The following is a 20233-nucleotide window of genomic DNA, read 5'->3' as shown; positions in this document are numbered from 1 at the left end:
AGGAGACTGAGTCAGGATGGGTTGCCTTGCCATTGGGAGCTTCCCTGCTGCAGCCTTTCCCATAGCCCTGGGAAGCCGAAGGGTCTCTGAGGGCCCAGCGGGTCAAAGCATTTGATTGCCAACCAAAAAGCTAACGGTTTGGACCCACCGGCCACTTCCCAGGAGAAAGCTATGGGAGTCTACTTCTGTAAAGAGCTCCAGCCTTAGAAACCATGACCGACTGCGTCCTGCAGGTCACTGGCAGTCAGAATGGACTCGGTGGCAGTGGGCTGTGTAAGAAAGCTGATTCCTCTGGGATGGGCAGGCCTCCTGCCTCCACCATGTGAACCCTGTGGAAAGGCGCCTTCGACGAGAGGTTGCCCTTAGGGAGGGGGCTAGGGACATTGACAGATGCTGACCACACTTGTCGAAAGTGCTGTGAGGGTTCTGTTGGGAATGACCCTGTTTGAACTTCACTACGACTATGGATTTTGCAAAAATGTAAACACAATGAATCTCAAGCTTAGATCTAAATGTAGCAAAGTAAATGGATTGTACTGTTTTACATTTGTAATGTAAACTTTATTTTGAGGTACTTACTTCAGTGCCATTCTTAAAATACATACAAAGAGATGTATTATGCCCTTTGTCCAGTGTCCTCCAATGGTAGCCCCTTACGGTAGCTAGCACAAGGTCACATCCTAAAAAATGGCATTTCTGTCATGCCAAGGGTCCCTTGTTCACCTGTTTAGAGCCACCATGCTCACTTCCCTCCTGCCCCCACCCCGTGCCGATCATTTTGCCCTGGCACGGTTGTGATACGGATCATGTGCTATGTAGCCCTGTGGGAACACTCCCACTTTGTTTCTTGTTTTTGTTGAATAGTCCCTGGGATAGATGTAGCACGGTTTCATTAGTAACTGTTCACCAGTGGGGAGGTCAGGGTTGTTCCCAATGTATAACTGTTGCAGAGAAAGTGGCTGGAAAGATTATGAACAGGCTGCTCGGTGAACTATTTTCATTTTTCTGGGATGCAATTGCTGGGCTCACATGACAAGTACATAGCACTAGATTGGTTGGAAGTGACAGGGAAGCCACCTGTAGTTTAGTATTTTTGCTCTAACTAGGTCAGTGCATGATTTTGCCTTTTCTAAATAATTAGAAAAATTAGAATAATTTGCCTTTTCTAAATAATTAGAAAAATGCATTCATTCTAGCCAGATAGTTTTAAAAAAAACTCCAGGACTTGCTCTTACTTTAAGAGAGACAAACAGAAAAGTTTCTTATTGTGGTAAAGAGTTCCTACACAGAGAAATAAAGGTAGATTGTGTTGTGGGAAATATTCAAAGCTGAAGAAATCCAGGGGAACTTTTCAGGGCTGTTTCTGGGACTTTGCATTCAAGAATATATTGTGGTACATAGAATTGATAGACGTTAGCTTTTGTCACTATCTTAATAGCAGTTTTCCTCTGTAGAATTATCTCATCTTTAGAATGCTATGTTCAGTAGTGTTACCAAAGCATCCGTTTGATCCCACTGTATTCACTTACTGGGAAAAAAAGGAAAGGTCCCTTTTCTTGGACATGGACCCTAGAAGCACAGCTATTTGACAGGATGCTCTGTTGAAGAAAAGCTCTGTGCCGAACTCCGACAAGATGATACTCTAACACTTATGAGGCCTGGACTGTGCACAAAACCATATTGCTCATCAGCGGGGAGGGCCCTGAAATGGCCCTGGACATTTTCAAGGATTATTTTTAACCCGATTTTCCACCCTACATACTGACTCTAGAGCTGCCCCACATGAGATGTGATTCCATTCTTTTTGTGGAAGCCTCGGATGTGATCATCCTTCTAACAAAACTTATAGCAAAATTATAAGTATGTGACATTTTTAGTGAGCTGCTAGGATCAAGCTTATTATAATAAAGTGATCTTCTTATTATAATCTTTTTAAGATAATAAAATGAAAAATGATCTTGTTGAGAAATAAGACGTGCACACGGACTTTCAAAATATCCAGTGTGGTCTTTCATTCATGAAGTGGGCATTTGGGCATCCCACATTCTCAGGCATGAAAGATCTAACAAGAAAGGAGACGGATACATCCCTGTTATCTTAGCATGGTTGCCATAGCTCTTAAACCTGGCTGGTGGGTGGGGGTGCACAGGGGAAAAAATGAAACTTAAGAAACGAATATGAATATGCATTACAAGAAACACATTTACTGTCATTGAGTCAACAGCAACTCATAGTGAACCCAAAGAACAGGTTGAACTGCCCCTATAGGTCTCCAGGGTTAACTCTACAGGAACAGGAAGGCTCCACTTCTCCTATGGAGCAGCTAGTAGCTGGTGGTTTCGAACTGAGATTGACAGCCCAACTCGTAACCCCTACACCACCAAGGACATAGGACCCTAGGAATTCTGGAGAAGAGAGATTCCAGTAGGGCGGGCTTTAAATAAAACGAGACCAGGGACGTTTGACTGCATGTTCACTGTAGACAAGAGAAACCACTTCTAGGGATAGGGAAGTGAACCAGGGCAGGACCTGTCTGACTAGGCTTTGCTAAAGCAACAAAGAGATCTGTATGTCAGTGTCCAAAAGTGGAATTTGTAGGGAAGTCAGAATTGGTGCATTCGGTTCTCATTTAGCCTGCCTTTAGGAGCCTTCATGGTGTAGTGGTTACAAATTGGGCTGCTGACTGCAGAGACAGCAGTTCAGTGCCACCAGCGTGTAGAGATGGGGTTTTTGACTCCTGTAAAGAGTTCGGGGAACCCGCAGGGCAGTTCTACCCTGCCCTGTAGCATCACTATGAGTCTGGCGTGGACTCCAGGGTTGTGAGCTTGGTGAGTTTCAGTCACTAGTGCGAGAAGAGGCTCAAAGGCTGTTTTGAATGATTCAGAAGCTGCCCATACAGCAAACGGAGATGAAGAATGTGTTGCTTCCTCAGTCAGTCATTTCAAAGTCAGGGCATATTTACATATCGTTAAAGGGCCAGTAGGTGTGGCCACTAAATCAGAAGTAACCCAGGGATTGTCTGTATATTAAACAACTAAGAGAGCCCTGGCAGTGCAGTGGTTCCGTGTTGGGCTGTGGTCTGCATAGCTGGCAGTTTAAAAATACCAACAGCTCCACAGGAGAAAGACTGGGCTTTCAAAACCCCATGAACAGTACAGTCTTGAAAACCCCCAGGGTCACTATGGGTTAGCATTGACCCAATGGCGTTGAGTTTTGAGAATGTTTTAGGAAATCAACAGAAATAACATGCTTTTCAAAAACGGTAATATTTGAATATAAATATGTGTTTCGTGGAAAAAAATATGTATTCTTCCCTCCAAATGTAAAGTAAAACCTGTAGCCTGTGAGGCTCCATTACTCTGTATGTACTAGAAAACATCATTTTCCTGCCTTAACATTTGATAATAAGGAATAAGGTATACACCCCTGTTGACTTAAATGCACAACAACCTGTAAGATGAAAATACTTGGAAGTTTTCAGTTAGTAGGCAGAAAATAACAAAAGAACTTTGAAATCTTCTAGAATTATTCCAAAATTAAAACAGCCAGGTCATATATAAATTAAAAATTTCATGATAAACATACTTGTAAATTTAGATAGAGAGCTGAGAGTTTTATTAAGGAACTACTTTGAGAAACATAAAAAATTCAAATATTTTGGTGCTTCATTAACTTAAATGTACAAGAGAGTGAGAGAGCTAAGAGCCAGTCCTAATGTGCACACAATTTTGGAAGGCAAAAGTGTCAAGCTCTGTGACCAAGGGCCTGTCGGATGGAGGAAACATAAAGGTCTGTCACTGTTTCTTTACATAAATCATACATTTGGTCAATGTGATGATAAACAACAATAACAACTTAGATATTTAGGATTTTTAATATATAACATGGTTGCAATATTCTCAACTATATGAGAGGACTTTAAGAATGAGTGGGGAAAATCAGAAATAAAAGATAAAAACAAAGAGTACACAAGTTATTTCTCAACAAAAGTACCATCAAACTCAAGATATTTACATTGTAAGTGATCATACAAGTCACTTAGTCTACCCTTAAGGAACTGAGGGTCCTAGAAAATGTGGCCATGCCACTGCAATCTTTTCAATAGTATTACATTATTAAAGATAAGGTGGAGGAGGGGTAGTCAGAAGGAGGAAGGAGCCAAATCAGGGCTATAAGTTGGTGCCTAGTGATTTTCCATAAAAATACTGGAAAATTTGTCCTTGTTGGATGACAAGATGAGCAGGGGCATTGCTGGGGTGGTGAAGGACGAGGGTACAGTTTTTCTGCCAAAGCTGAGGCTAAGTTTCTCAAAAGCCTCTTACAATAAGTAGACACTGTCATTCTTTAGCCCTCCAGAAAATCAACATGCAAAATACGTCAAGTATTCAAAAAAAAAAGGTTGCTCTTGATCTATCCAGTTTTGCTTTGAATGGACCACTTCCCCCTCTTGAGAGCCATGTCTTTGAGCTGTATCTTCAGGGTCCTCCTGGTAAAATCCTGTTTCTCTCCTCTTGTAAGGCTTCAACATCTCAATCCCACTCATTTAAAATTTACACATAAAACTCTGCTCTTGTCCAGCCCTCCAGCAGAAAGTTTGCTCAACTTTAATTTTTCAGTCAGAATTGTGTAAGCAGAACCAGTTCAGCTGTCCGTTGTTCCTGCTGTTAATCATTGGTCCGTTTCGATGAGGGTGCGAGCAAGATTGTTTCCTTTCAGATTGATGCGGATAGTCTGTCATGGGAGGCTTCACCTTCAGCACCTTGTCCCTTACTTAAAATGTGCCGTCTATTTATAAACTGCTGGTTTCTTTGGGCCATTGTCCTCATAAACTTTTTGTGAAGCATCAGTGATTTCACATTCTCTTCACCAGAAATTTGATGTTTGTTCTTGCTTCAATTTTAGCCGAATTCAGTGCCCTGATAAGGACTCTTTTTCAAACCCATGTCCTTTGCTTCTGAGTGCTTCAAAGTACATCCTGTTCAGACATGTTATTGCAAATTAGTGGATTTTGGCAAAAGATGAGGTTGAAATCCGTATCTAGCTGTTTTGGGTTTTTTTTTTCATAACGAATTTTTCATGAACTTTTTGAAGACTTCTCATGACCTTGCTATTGAGGAGAGCCAAGTGAATTGTTTTATGAAAGAGCAACATTAGGTTGGTGGCTTTAAAACTCTGAGTATGTATAATGACAAAGCCTTGGGGAATCATCTTGTAATACTGTTTATGTTGAAGTTAAGAAATAAAAGAAAAAGGAAATAGTACAATTTGAGACCATTCTTTAAAAACGTTTTCTTTTTTCTTTTTCTGAAAATACTGCAAATCATAGGTTGGTTACTACTAGACATCCCGGCTCTGCAGTGATTGCTCTGAATGTGCTTTTAAAGTACCAGACACTTTATAATTTTGTCTATAATTGTTTATACATATTTTCTTCACACAGTGCTTTCTGACCAGCTTATGGCTGCATTACTTTAACCCCCTTGTCATCTGGAAGCTTCAATGATGAATCTCCTCATGTCAGCGCTGAGACACCCGCAGGCAATTCCATATTTTTTCCCAAGGGCTTCCTTCTTCAAAGCGGCTTGCAAACTCAGTGCTACAATTAACTGGTCACTTCAGTCACAGGCTTTTAAAGCCAGGGAAGGCTACTTCTCAGGTGAGGAAAATGAGTTCCCGAGAGGTCAAAGAGCTTGCTACTACCTTGGTTCCCCCAAAATTAGACAGTGTCTTATAGTATTTTTTGCTCCCAAGGATGTACTAGGTCTTATTTTCAGGGGATGTCTTATTTTTCCATGAAGAAGACTTTGGTACACATTTATTGTTGAACAACAAAAAAGGAAATTTATTATCTGTATACGGTATGATAGTTGTTGTGATTACAAACCAAAATAACCAGACAAACTATGAATCCTACAGTATCAAGGATTTCTTGTTACTACCATTATTTCCATGGACAACAATCTATGGTACGTTTACTCATCTATTCAATGACAGTCATGTCATCATCTTCTGGAACATCATCATAACAATCCAAACCCTTATTTTCGGGGGATACCTTGTATTTCAGTGAGAGGCAAAACTGTAAGTAGGTCTTATTTTTGGGAGATGTCTTACTTTTGGGGAAACAAGGTAGCAAGTGATAATGAAGACTTAAACATGCCCCTGAACTCCAAATACTGCCAACTTGAAGGGGCTCATCCCAGCTTTTTGGACTTCCTGTTGCAGATGTTCGGATCTGAACCCTCTTGTGAGCAGCATTCTTGCACCTCAGTGTTCACTTGGCAGCTGTGTACCTCACACAAGGGTTCTGACACCGCATGTGCGCCTCAACCGGATGTTAGCCAATGGAGATGCTCATTCCTTTTTATTTGTGTGTAGCTGCTGTGCTCAAAACTTTAGGATACATTCAGAATCAAATCGAAGATGGAGTTCCTGAAATCAAGTTGAACATTGGACCTGGCTGGAGACAAAATGGTGACCCACCTACAGCGTGGCACTTCCCTGTCGATGAGGAGAGAACCACTCGCTGTGTGGTGTCAAGCTAGCCTGCCTGAGGCTGGGTGCGGTCAAGGAAAGCCTCCTGGAGGCCAGGTGGCCCGGAGAGGGGCTGCCGGGAGTTCCCTGCGGCAGGAAGGTGAGTGAGGGGCCTACGCAGAGGTGGAGAGGAGTGAACAGGCAGGACCAGGTTAGGTGGCATGCAGAGGAGCTCCAGTTACTTCTTGCACTCAGGGCTCCCCTAAAGCTTTTAAAGTCTGCATTTTTAGACACATGGCTTTGAGGGGCATGGAGAGTTCACTGGGGGCCAACAGGACTGAATGCCAAGAGACCTGTTAGGGGACTTGTGGAAGTCATTGTCCAGGCCAGAGATAACCGTTGCCTTAGCTAAGAGAGTGGCCACCCAGGGGAGAGAGATGCTGACGGATTGATGGGGACTACGAAGGATGCTTGAAATATAAGGACTTGGTAATTACAAGCAAGGATAAAGGAAACATGCCCACAAGGGTGTCGGAGGACAAGAAGGATTAGGCTGTGGTGGTGTTTTGAGGCTGGGGACCTAGCAGCAGTATCTAGTCAGGAAGTAGTAACAAGCAAGGAGGCAATCTATTCTTTCATTATAATGTCATTTGTTTTTGTTTTCCTTTAAAGGGTAAATCTCCCCCTCCAAAATGTGTTTTCTGTGATTACCTTTATTAAAAATTTCTGGTGCTCTGAGGCACAATATGGTTGAGCAGTGATGCTCCTTTTGAAAAAATGAGAGTTCCAAAATCTGGAGAGGGTCCTGTTATCCCTAATCGATTCACTGAATGAGGTGTACCGAGTTTTGTTTGTGAAGAGATTCGGAGAGAGACAGGTGAACACATTTAGAGAACAAGGTACTTGGGAGTATTTTGGGTTTTGGATACTTGGAGAGTTTAAATTGCAACATGCGCTTATGTTAATATGTTCTCAAATTTTTGTGCCCTATTTGCTGGGTCTTACTATCTCCAGTCTTTGTCCACAAATACTTTTTCAGCACCTCTGAGTACTGGGTCTGGGAAGGCTTGGCCGAGGGCCTCTCAGCCCTTCTCTGAAAGGGTGGGGACAGGCCTGGCTCCCCCTCACAGAGTGCATGGTCCAGCTGATAGACTATAAGCCCCCTAAGCATTTGATACGGTCACTCCTTATATGCTTAACATAATTAGCCTACGTTGTGAGCACAACTATTGACTCTGAAATCCTATAATAGTGGATGTTTATGCCTCCAGAGGGCACTGCCAGGACCAGAGAAGCAAAACAAGAAGAGCAGGCCTTGCTGCCTGCTTCACTGGCTGCATATAGAGATGTGCAGAATCCTCCCTCTAATCGGATGGTCATCCTGGTTATTCTTGAGGGGCGAAGACATAAATGCTTGTGGCTCACTTGTTCAAAAGGGTCAGGGGCTGCTCTGGAGTTACTCCTTGGGACCTGGCGCTCCCTTGAAATTCCAACGTTGAAAGCCTTGACATTCACCGAGAAGCTAAAATAATACGCACTTTTTACTGGAAAATCAAAGGAGGTCATTCTTGGAGCAAACCACAAGATATTATTTCTCTGTCTTTTCCGTGTCCAACTTCACCATTGCCTCTCATCTCTCAGCAGAAGGCGTCATGGTCCCTTCTCCTGTCTGCCCAACCACTTATTTTCTCCAACGCCTGTGCCTTCACCCTCCGCCCCCTTCACTTAATTCCTTTCCTGCAGTTGCTGCCATTCTAAAAGACCCCCTCTTACCCCCTCTTTCCTGCTAAGTTCTACTCAGACCAACGATGTGTTTCTAGGTACAAAAGTACCTGTAGGTTTGCTTTCCCACGCTCATCTTCCATTTACTTCTCATCCGCAGGCTGGCTTTCTCGTTGCCCGGTCCGATGGTGGTCAGTACTTGCCTAATCTCTCCGCAGCCCCTCACGGTGGCCTTGGGGGCTGAGATCCTGCTGCCCTTGGCTGCTGCTCTGACCTCGTCTTGTTCAGCCCTCTATGGCGTCTGCTTCCTGGGGAGGCTCTTCCCCTCTGCGCTGCTCCTGTGCCCTTGCCTCGGTTTCTCAGCTGCTTCTCGTCTTCCTGTGTCCTCCACAGCGCCTCCTGGGTCATGGCCGCTCTCCACCCATCATAGCAATTTCTTCTGCGGGTGGCATCTACCTCCCCAAACCTCTCACATGCCACATGCCAATCTTTCCCCACTGTCAGAGACACCTAAACAAAGGGCTGGGGACACAGGCTGAGGATGCAGAGTGCCTGCACCTCAAAAGGCCAGGGCCACTCAAAGTGTGGTCAACGGCCTGCCAGTCCACAAACTTGACCAGCCTGTGACAAGACACATGCGGATAACAAGAGAGAGGTACAGAGCAGTTAGCATTTCCATGGTTTCCGAGTGCATGGTTTATTATTCTGTAAGAAGAACCCTGCTAAGCACAGTGGAAATGAAAAAAATACAGCGAGTTTTCATTTCCGGGCAGCAAGGCTGTGTCAGCTACACATTCCACGCAGCTTGTTCATGAGCCTGCCTCCAGTCCCAGTCCCGTCGCCACCTTCCTCATAGAGCCCAGCATCTCCCATTACCTGCTGGACGTACAGGTGGAATGGGCACGGTGAGAGGATGCAATCCTGGCACGCACCCTTCTGATGGTAAACCACACAATAGCTCCTTGTTCTGTTCATATGACAGTAGCCGAGGGGAGAGCACACATGCCCCCCCAAACCCATCTGTCCTCGCACCTCACTTCCTGGATGATCTAAAATGGGGGCTGACCCGTCATCCACCCCTCCCACTGCCTTTGAGTCCCAATCCACAGCCTCCCCATAGGGCACCGGTGAACTGCTCCAGGGGGGTTGGGAGACTCGATCTTTAGGGGAGCTCCTCTCAGCACGGAGCTTCCCTAAATCCTCTGGAGGCACACTCATGCCCAGCGCCCCTCGACTCCTCCGCCCCATTCACAAGGCCACGCCCCACTCCAACCACTGGGCTGGTAGGTAAAGCCCAGGAAGCGCTGGTCCCAAATCCTCACAAACATTTAACATCTTCCCCCTCCCGCGCCTGGTCGAACACACAGCACCAGCTCAGGGACTCCACCTGGCTGAGGACACCTACAGGGCGGGTCACAGCTCTGCTGAACCTGGTCCCTCATTGGGCCTCACAGCAGGGGCTGGCCAAGAAGCTGAGCCCACTCCCCAGTCCGGCAAGTTCCCTCAGACTCCCAGCAGCCCCTCGATGTGTCAGAGTAGACCAGTGGTTCTCAACCTTGGGGGTCGAATGACCCTTTATGAGGGTCACCCGATTTATTACAGTAGCAAAATGACAGTGATGAAGTAGCAACGAACATAATGTTATGACTGGGGGTCACCGCAGCACGAGGAAGGCCGAGAACCACTGGAGTAGACGGTTCCATAGGGTTTTCCAGGCTGACTTTTCCTCGGGTCCACCGCCAGGCCTTTCTTCTGAGATGTCAGTGAATGGACTCAACTTCCCGACCTTCAGGCTGCAGCTGAGCCTGTTAAACCACTTATATGACCTGGCACTTTTGGACCACGAAACCCAAACCTCCAAACCCATGGACAGTAAGTGGATTCTGACTGATGGTGGCCCTCCGTATAGGACAGAGTAGAGCTGCCCCAGAGGGTTCCTGAGGCTGTAACTCTTTAGGAGAGTCTCATCTTTCCCCTGGGGATTGGCTGTTGGGTTTGAACTACCATTCAGTTGGCAAGCCAACGTTTAACCCAGTGCATCACCAGAGGGCCTTGGGAGGCCATGAGGGATCATTGTCAAATCTGTCATCCATCTGTCAGTCTGTCGGACCATGGGGGCTTGAGTGTTGCTGAGCTGCTGGAAGCTCAGGACTCAAACCCACTGCCATCAAGTAAGTGCTGCCTCGTAGCCACCTTACGAGACAGAGTGGAACTGCCCTGTGGATTCCCAAGGCTGTCCCTTTTTGCAGGAGTAGAAAGTCTCATCTTTCTCCCACAGACTGGCTGCTGGCTCCGAACTGCTGACCTTGCCGTGAGCAGCCCAACAAGTAACCCGCTACCCCACCAGGGCTCTATGCCACCCATGTGTCAAGTACCAGTTAAAGTCACCATGGTGGGCAAGTGTCAGACTTAGAAGAAAGGCCTGGGCATCTAGTTCTGAACATTGGCCAGTGGACGCACCACAGGATCGCAACAGAACCCTGCCTGGATGGCTTGCTTCGGACACATCCATTGCCAGAGAAGGACATCCTGCTTGATGAAGCAGAGAGCCAACGAGGCCATGGGAGACATTAGCCACAAAGAAGGGACACGCTGGCGATTGGGAGGAAGACACGGACTGGCCCGTGTTTTCTTCTGTCATTCACTGTGAGTCAGAATCGTCTCAATAGTCACAACAACAAAAGCAACACTTTTCAAATAACATTCTTATAACGGCAGGCTCCAGACACCCACGACCCTAAAAAGGGCAGGACAGAGGCTTTTGGAGGTTGGAGTGGGTGGGAGTGGCTTTCCAGGGTGGCACAGCTCACCTGGCTGCCCATCTGGAGAGAACCAGGCAACTTCTCAAGTCTGCTACTGCAACCTGAGATCCGCCACAAACAAAGGATGTGACTCTTCTTAAATCAAACTTCAGAAAGAGGCTGTGGCTGTGTTTGGCCACAAGCTGCAGTCTGCGGCCCCTGCTCTGCGAGGAGGCAATGTTCTGATGTTCTTCCACTCCACTGCTAGCCTTCCAGAGGCTTCCCTAGGGTTTGCCTTTAGAATGGCTACATCCCGGACCTTGACTCCTTCCAAAGAAGAGTAACAATGTAACCTACCTCCACCCCACCTGCACTCCCACCCCCAAACATTCTTTGCTGATGGAGAGAAAGGTATGTGGTATATGCTGAGCTCTGAGGGTTTCTAAGATACATCTTTCACCAGGTTATTAGGAGATAGGACACGAGCTTCTTACAAGGAAACTAGGGATGAAAACCTTGCAGAAAAGCAATTTTGTAATTTCAACAATGTCCCTACTCTGTTTTGGTTGGGTGCTCGGACCCAGAGTGTCAATACAGCTTTTCTCACAAGCCAGCAGAAGGATGTCCCTGTCCTTGCCTGGGTATCCTGGATGTACTAGGATTCCTGGCCTGGGGCCGAGGGAGTGCAGAGGTTGCTAACGTCTCAGTGAATAAGGTGACAGGCAGGATCATAAGCCAGTGGACATGGGAGGCAAGCACGCTGGCTTCTCTCTGAATATACTCCATTACGTGCCCAAACAGAAGCATGATTTAAGTGAAACTTAAAGAAGGATTCCCCAACTGCCAGGCACAAACAGCCTCAGGGGGCATGGTGATCAAGAATGCCCACAAACAACACGAATTGCTCTCTGTCACCTCCTCCTGCTCCTAAGGGGCTCTGTGGAAGTCACCCTGCCACCTTATGTCCCCACAGCCACAAATCAGGGCATCTTTTGTCAGCCTGACTGAGCAAGAGCACCTAGAAATGAAGCTAGTCCAAGCAAGGTGCAAGGCTGGGCCTCTGACTTTGACCTTATCGTCTCTTAGTGCTGTTTCGAGTGTCTTTGGATTAGCCAATCTCCCTTCTCTGAAAGCTAACCAGAATGGGCTCTTGGTATCATCCTATGCATTATAACTAGTGGCTGGTTTCAGTTCAAATCATCAAGCACCCCCCCCCCACACCCTCTTCCTTGTGCCTTAGGTCTCTAAGACCCCCAACAATAGGGGTTGGTAGTCCTGACATGGCACATCTTTGACATATGCGATGCCCAAATACCGTGTAGTTTATGACCCAGCTCCCACATTTATTGAGCACCTACTAATGTAAAACTGCACCTGAGTGATGCAGAATATCGGTCACCACACAGACGTGCATGGATCTCTGTCTCCAACCACTTTCCCTCAGGTCAGCATAGTGCATCGTTATTGAGGCTGGATCAAAAATGTATACGTTATTTTAAACCTCTCGGCTCACCACTTAACTTGGGCTATTTTGTTTTGCATTTTGAACATCCAGTTTGAATAAATTTATTGTCCGTTCTGAAGAGGGCTAGTTTATCTTCGTTTATTCTAATGTCATATACTTTTACGCTTGAATTATTTACTATGTGTTTGGCTCTTGGCCTATTTTATTTGTCATTCTATGACATACATATTTTCTGTGGAGATGCTTAGGGTAAACTGTATTTATTTATACCACAGTACATTAACCATCAAACTATCTCACTACAGTGAAACCATGACAATTGGGGCCCTGGGGAATGGCTTATTCCAGATAGCCAAGTTTTAAGAATTAACATGAACTCTTTTGTGATGGAAATCTTTCTAAAAGACATCAGACCTTTTCCTCTTGCAAATGGAGTTGCATTTAACTTTGATAATAACTCCAAGTCCTCAGTAGGAATTGCACTATAACCAGCTCTCATCAAAGGACTTGGATTTCCTTTTTCTTTTCTTTTTCAAAAAAATTCTCATTGGCATTTCTTAAGACAGTCTTTAGTTGCTCTCAGCTAGTGCAGTGATAGCACTCAATGGCTGCTAACCACAAGGTGAGCTCTTTGAAACCACCCGTCCCTTCAAGAGAGAAAGAAAGGTAAGGCTTTCTACTCCCATGGCGTTACAGTCTCAGAAACCCACAGGGGCACTTCTACCCTGTCCTATAGGGTCGCCATGCATTGGAAGCGGCCCCAGAGCAGTGAGTTTGGTTTGGGTATTTCTCCGTGGTGTCCTCCTCAACCTGTCTTCTCCTCTTCAGATTGTACTTCCACGCTTCTGTGGTTAGAATAGCGTTAGGTGCCAGAAAAGGCTTCTGGGACAAGCTGCCTTCCCTTCCTACCCCAATATCCTCTTTTGGTGCCAAGATTTCTGCAGAGACCCTGGTCCCAGCCAGGATGGTGGGGCATTGAGCCTTGGGTCCTTAGAAAAGCATGTCAGATTTTAAGCAGGCCTCACTTTCTGTCCGTAATTTATTAAACCATGGCCTTCTGTGATAGCAGAGTCCCTGGGTGGTGCCAACAGTTAACGTGCATGGCTACGAACCAAAAGGCTGATGCTTCAATCCACCCAGAAAAGTCAGATGAAAGCCCCCCCACCATTGGCTTTGGAAAAATCCGCCACTGAGCACCCCCGGGAGCACAATTCCGCCTGCCCGACGCACAGGGCTTTGCCAGGAGTTATCATGGGCCCCACAGCAAACCGGTGGTGGATTCTGTGACAAATTCCCTTCAGTGTGCCCTCTCCTTTTCTCCTCCTTCCCTTTTCTCAGCCAGGCATTCCTTATGAGATGCTGTGTCCGTTATTTAAGACTAAAGCTCGAGGCCTGGAGTGGAAGCAGCCTCTCTCGCTGGAAGTGCAGAGTCCAGAATGAGTCTAATCTCCGGCTTTTTGTCATACACAGGACCGTGGGTGTGTCACACCCATTTCTCCCTTTGAGTGCTTGCACAATGACTCATGGGAAGGGCAACAGCCAGGGAACACGCTGGCCTGGGGCCTGGTGACCTTCCATGCCCACCGAGCTTCCTTGCTTAGTCAGCACGGTGGCCACATTTTACTTTTTCTTTATTCCAAACACCACCACCAAGATGATGCTGTTCCCCGTGTCACAGGTAGGAGACCAGAGGGGCAGAGGAAGCCAGGGATCTGTCCAAGGTCACATTACAGATCTGGTTCTCAGACTGAGCCCAGGACCAGGGACTTTCCCCTACCTGCTCTTAAGCAGAAGTACTGAGGAGGGATAGGCGAGGCTCTGAGGGTGCAGGCTGGGGGTGCCAACCCACAGAGCACACACTGTCCAATCACCCAGAAGGGGAAGGGAGGACGTGGCCAACAAGTGAACCTCAGAAGAGGTCACCCACCCTCAACTAGCCAACTGCTGCTGGGTGGGAAGGGGCTAAGATTGCCCGTTTAGAATTTGATGGCTAACTCATCCTTGGAGTTTGATAATTCGGGGAACCTTGGACTAAACATGAGAAGCCTGGCCCTTTGGAAAACCAACCAAGGTCGGGAGCAGGAGCCCACCAGCAACGCCACGGGAGAAAGGTGTGGCAGTCTGCTTCCTCGGAAGCCCGATGAGGCAGACTGCTCTGTCCTGTGGTTTTACTCCATCCCATCACAGCTGTGAGAGCTGGAGTCCAAATTGACTTGGCAGCAGTGGGCTTGGGATTTATAATGGTTTATAACTGGGGCAATGAATAATCTTCTGGTATTTTAGAGACCCAGGCGTTATTGCTTTAGTTGTTTGGGGGCCACATATTAGTAGCTAGTTAATAAAATGATTACTTTCTAAATCTATGTACTTATATGCTTGGGAATCAACTATGATATGTGTCTTACTACAAGCAATCTCTGTAGCCTTTGTATCCAATACAGAAGTTTCCTTTGTTTTCACTTTTAGATCCAAAAATACGAGTGTTCTTTGAGAGGGATAAAACCCACAGTCTTTGGTAAGAATCACTTATTGTGGCAGGATTTAACACATCAGTTACAGATACTACGGCATATTGTTCTACGGGTCATGAGTGAAACGATCATTAAGTGTGTTTATTGAGTTTCTGAAAGTCTATGAAGAGGTTTCATTCTGGATAGAATAGTGCTTAAGTCAACTACACCCATTGATATGTGTTTGGCTGAGAAATCAACTAAAACCCAGATATTCTAAAAGTCCTTCTGATTTCATTTTGTGAGGGTTGACTTTGAAATCAGAAGTGCAGGCTGTTTATCCCAGCAGACAGGTCCTATCAAGTTAATCGTGTAACTGAAAGTCGTTTCCCAAAAATGTTAACTAAAATCGAGGCCACATTAAGCCTTAAACCCTAAAAATTGGTATGGAAATCATCGAGCTTTCTATGTTATTCTTTCCCTCTCTCCCAGAGTGATTGATTTCACTTTCTGTGTCTCATTCCAGGAACCAGAATGCTTGTGTCGAGAGTCCTAATTCGGGGAAAGCTGTTTAGGGGATCATCTCCCTCGTGAGGAGGACAGCTGCGGAGCAGGCGTCCACTTTCCGAGCATGGATTTCAGATTACGGGCAATCACGGCTCGGAGCTGGACCAACACCTGTCAGAGGCGGTTTTCTACGGGGAGATGATGTCTTCCATCAGACGCCATCGTGCTTCGGAGGAAGGTTCATTTTGAAGCGTGGGCAGCACGGCGGCATCTGCTTTCAGGAGTCTGAAGCCGTATCATGCCTTTCCGACGAGTCACAGCCTCAGAGCGTCCTGACCACGACAGTGTTGTTCCAGGGCCCACGCAAGGAACCCCCTGGAACAACGTGCCGAGGAGACAATCATGGGGCCCCTGCCGGCGTTGAAAATGTCACTTTCTCTCGCGAAGGAAGTCGGAAACTTTACTTTTGAACATGGCTGTGGGGCTGTAATTAACTAGAGGACAGACCCTATAAACGGTGACGCTAAATCAAGAAATTCACTGCCATGCAACCTGGGGAACTTCCCGACATTGAACTTGGGTTGCGTGTATCCGTGAATGGTGCGGTGAGTTATTAATACTGACTGCTGTTTAGAGAAAGACGCTCGGCTTTCAGCTCTGCTCTCATTAGAGGCGCCGCTAGGTACACAAACCCAGGTACATTCTCACATCTGCAGGCTCTATCGGGTGCAACTATCAGAAGACAAACTTTATTTTGCAAACTGCAGTTTAATGGCCTAACAGTGCACGGACCGGAATATCAGTTAATTTTCAAAACATTTTATTCTACACCAATTAGCTCAGGTCCTGGAGGGTAAAATGACAAGAGGTTACTCGTTCAGTATGTATTTAATTAATTGAAAAATGCTCAAATTGCTTTTACAGTTGTTATTAAAAAGTAGAATCCGTGTTGCCAGTGCTCAACCATAATTGGAACCCCAGGGAATTAAATATTTATCATTAGTAATGTAACAGCACTTAGGACACAAATTTCTATTTTCGTAATGAAAGCTATACGCTTTGAGTGCAAGTGGCTGAAACGACAGCTGTGACAAGTGGAACGGCCTGGGATATTTCAATAAGACACCTCATTGGACAGCAAGTCTGACCACATTACTCGTTTGTAAGAGATCTGCAAGTTTAATTCCCAGTAGAACCCCGTTACCCAAGTATTTAGATTTCTAATTGCAAAGCAGGATGAGCAGTTGGGCAAACTGCCTGGCCATCAGTGGCTGAAATGTTTGGTGCTCGCTAAAGAATCCTATGGAAGTGCATGCCTTTGTCAAGTTAAAAATAGTGGCGCTGTCAGAGAATGAAGATATTGTTTGTTTTAAGTTTAATTGCGTTTTGAGCATAAATGCTTCCAGGGCTGCTGTGATGAGAAAAGTTGGATCTCAGGCTCTAATGAGCTGCGGTGGTGGATAGCGGGAGACCCTCGGGGATTCACTCTGTAAATTAACTGGATAAAAGTCCTGGGTTGGGATAGAGTTGATGGCTGAGCTGTTCTTAAAACCCATTTATAGAGCTGTCTCTCCCTCCTGTTTTCACCCTAAACAGGCCCTGTGGAGACTTTTACAGCCGCCTGTTACAACTGCTCAACTTGTCAAAATGTATTCTATGACTCCCTAATAAAGGGTATTTAAAGGCATTTGACTTCATGTCTGGTTTTCAGAGAGGGTGAGGTTGACACACACAGCGGACTTGGGTTGACCTTATGTTCATTGTTTTTGTCTTCTCTAAGTTGTACTGAAGACCTGTGGTTTGAATTTGGCTGCATTTTGTCCAGGGGATGGAAAAATTACAAAGGACCAAGTACAGTGGAAACAATTAATCAATGACCATGAAAAACAGCGGGCAAGGAATCAAATCAACATATTACACTGGGCAAATTTGCTGCAAATGTCTTCTTTAAATGTTATAAAAAAGATGTCCTTTTGAGGACCTAGTGCACCTGACCCAAGCCATGGTATTTTCAATTGCCTCACATGAACATGAACACTACAATAACAACAGATCCGCCAATTAAGAAAAGGAAGACCACAGAATGAATTAGGGTGTTGGCAAAGAATACTGGCTGCCAGAAGAACAAATAAATCTGCCTTGGGTGGAGTGCAGCCAGGATGCTCCTTAGAAGGCAGAATGGTGAAACTTGGGCTCATTTACTGGAATATGCTATCAGGAACCATGAGTCCTTGAGAAGGGCAGCATGCTGGATAGATTAAAGGCTCAGCAGAGAGGAGGAAGATCCTTGGACAGATGGGTTGGCACAGTGACTGCAACATGGGCAAATGTTCCTATGATTGTAGGGTGGGCACAGAACTGGCAATGCTTCATTCTGCTGCTCACAGGGGCATCTGCCAACAGCAACAGCATTTGTTGTAGAATCTCTGTCCTGGAAAGATGTATGTAGCTCTGGCCTATTTAGTGCCTGTTCAACACACTTGGAAAACCACAGCTCAGCTGACAGTTTTTGAAGCATGACTAGCCGAATTCCTTTGCCAACCATCCTATCTTCTCCCCAAAGAAGAGATAACAGTGATTTTGCATTCCCTTTTGCTTACCATTGTCTCTCAGTCATTGAACCCCTAGTAGTGTAATGGTTATGAACTGGATTGCTAGCCCTAAAGTCAGCAGTTCAAAACCACCAGCTGCTCCATGGGTGGGAGAAAGATGTATTCTCCTTCTCCTGTAAAGAGTTCCAGTCTAGGAAACCCATGGGGGCAGTTCTACCTGTTCTACCTATGAGTTGGCATCAACACGATGGCAGTGAGTTTGGTTTTTTGGTTTTGTCTCCATGGTAGAGTTTAGAGTGCGCTCTTACTCAGCATGGTTTCCTTTCCATTTTATTTCATTCTTCTGTGTTAAAAAAGAAATGCATGCCCAATTTAAAAGAAGAGAGAGAGGGAAAAAAGCAATACAGAGAGTTTGATAAACCTTCCTTCCCTTTGAATCTCTCCCCAGTCCTACTTCCTTCCCTGGTCATCAAGTTTACTAATAAGTGAAGAGTCTTTGTAAGATTGTCCCTGCATATTTCAAATGTGTACATAAAAGGGGGCTTCAACAAGGTCATAGAAAAGGAGAGTTCAAAGAGAATGAGTTTTTTCCATGATCTTTTTCAAACCCCTCATATTTATATGGACGCACTACATTTAGAAGGCACCATGGTGGTGCAGTGGCTAAAGCACTGGGCTGCTAGGAGAAAGATGGGCGTTTTGACTCCACCAGCTCTTCCACGAGAGAAAGATGTGGCAATCTGCCTGTGCAAAGACTTACAGTGGAAAGCCAGGACAGATAAACCCCTCAGGACCAATAACGAGAGTAGCCATACCGGGAGGGCAAGGGAGGTGGGGGGAGAAAGGGGGAACTGATCACAATGATCTACATATAACCCCTCCAAGGAGGATGGACAACAGAAAAGTGAGTGAAGAGAAACAGCGGTCAGTGTAAGACATGAAAAAAATAATAATTTATAAATGATCAATGTTTTTTGAGGGAGAGGGGAGGGAAGTGAGCTGATACCAAGGGCTCAAGTAGAAAGAAACTGCTTTGAAAATGATGATGGCAACATATGTACAAATGTGCTTGACACAATAGAGGTATGTATTAATTGTGAAAAGAGCTGTAAGAGCCTCCAATAAAATGATTAAAAAATAAGATTTTATAGTCTTGGGAACCCGGTGAGGCAATTGTTCTATAGGGTCCATTTCAGTTGAAATCAACTCAACAGCACTAGTCCTTTTGTTTTTTAAATATCTAGAGTATTTAAAGTACATAATTTGGATAATTCCATGGAAATGTGCTAATTGTTTTTCGTTTGTTCAGTTTGTCAGTTATCCACCAAAGGCACCATCCTGTACTGGCTTATCGGAGCTTACCTGTTCTTCTATGTGCTTCCCACCACCATCAAGTTGGGTCTGATCCCTACTGAGTTTCCGGGCTGTACATCTTTACAGAGCAGACAGCCTCAACTTTCTCCCCAGAAGTGGCTGGTAGCCTTGAACAACAGACCTTTCAGTTAGCAAGCAGTCCCAACCACTGACCCAGCAGCACCACTGCGGAAGACTGGAGACGTTTTCAAATCGCATCAACAGACCAAAAGACACATTAGATCCACTGGAAAGAAGCATGGACTGGCGATTTGTCCTTTTGCCTATTGATGTCATTTAAAATCATCTTCAATCTCGGGCAAAATACTGACTCACTTTCATGTGCCAAGCATAACTCAAAGCAATTTGTGTGTATGAACTCATTCCAACTGTACAAGCTAAGAGTTAAGATGTATTACTATCTCTGTTTCACATCTGAAGAAAGCGAGGCACGGACGTGTCAAGTACCCTGTCCATGGTAAGGTCATAGGTCACAGGTGAGTTTCAAACTGATGAGCTTTGGTACACCAGAGCTCAGGCTCCGCCCTTTCCTGTGTGCTCTTTTGTGTACCTTTCCTTACTACTGAGTTTGAACACAGCTTCAATTCTGTACAGTATTACAGTGCTTCTTCTGAGAAATGGCCTGCCTGTGTCTCCTATTAATTTTCTTGCCATAAGGTCTTCTTGTTAAAATGCCATAAACAAACAAACAAACAAATAAATAAAGGCTTGATGGATGAACACTATTGACTCTTTAATATACTTTTTAAAAATTTGTTTTAGAAAATCATTTTAATGGAAAATCTCATACACTCGCAAAAGCAGCGTGTAAGCTAATGACACCCTACTTATTTGTCATCCAGTTTCAACAATTTTCAACATGTGGTTAGTTTTACTTTCACCTGATTGATTTTAGTTACAGTTTCAACCCCACTACCACACTACATTTTCAAGGCCAAGTTTCAGACA

At 45.3% G+C, this 20233-nt stretch overlaps 1 long non-coding RNA gene across 2 annotated transcripts; it reads left to right on the top strand.

Annotated features, from left to right (window-relative positions):
- Window positions 1-6504: 6504 nt before the first annotated feature.
- Window positions 6505-20007, top strand: LOC123522106. 2 transcript variants are annotated; one of them, XR_006680412.1, is made up of 3 exons: window positions 6505-6634; window positions 15379-16055; window positions 19221-20007. It is a non-coding gene; the product is annotated as an uncharacterized LOC123522106 (long non-coding RNA). The 2 variants fall into 2 exon arrangements; XR_006680411.1 differs by lacking the exon at window positions 19221-20007 and having other exon boundaries at window positions 15379-17046.
- Window positions 20008-20233: the final 226 nt, after the last annotated feature.

The sequence above is a fragment of the Echinops telfairi genome, unplaced genomic scaffold (assembly GCF_000313985.2).
Source record: "Echinops telfairi isolate 266 unplaced genomic scaffold, ASM31398v2 ScPeMD7_2291;HRSCAF=2852, whole genome shotgun sequence".
In the NCBI taxonomy this organism is placed as follows: domain Eukaryota; kingdom Metazoa; phylum Chordata; class Mammalia; order Afrosoricida; family Tenrecidae; genus Echinops; species Echinops telfairi.
The sequence above is the reverse complement of the archived record's forward strand: the minus strand, read 5'-3'. Positions and strand labels throughout refer to the sequence as shown.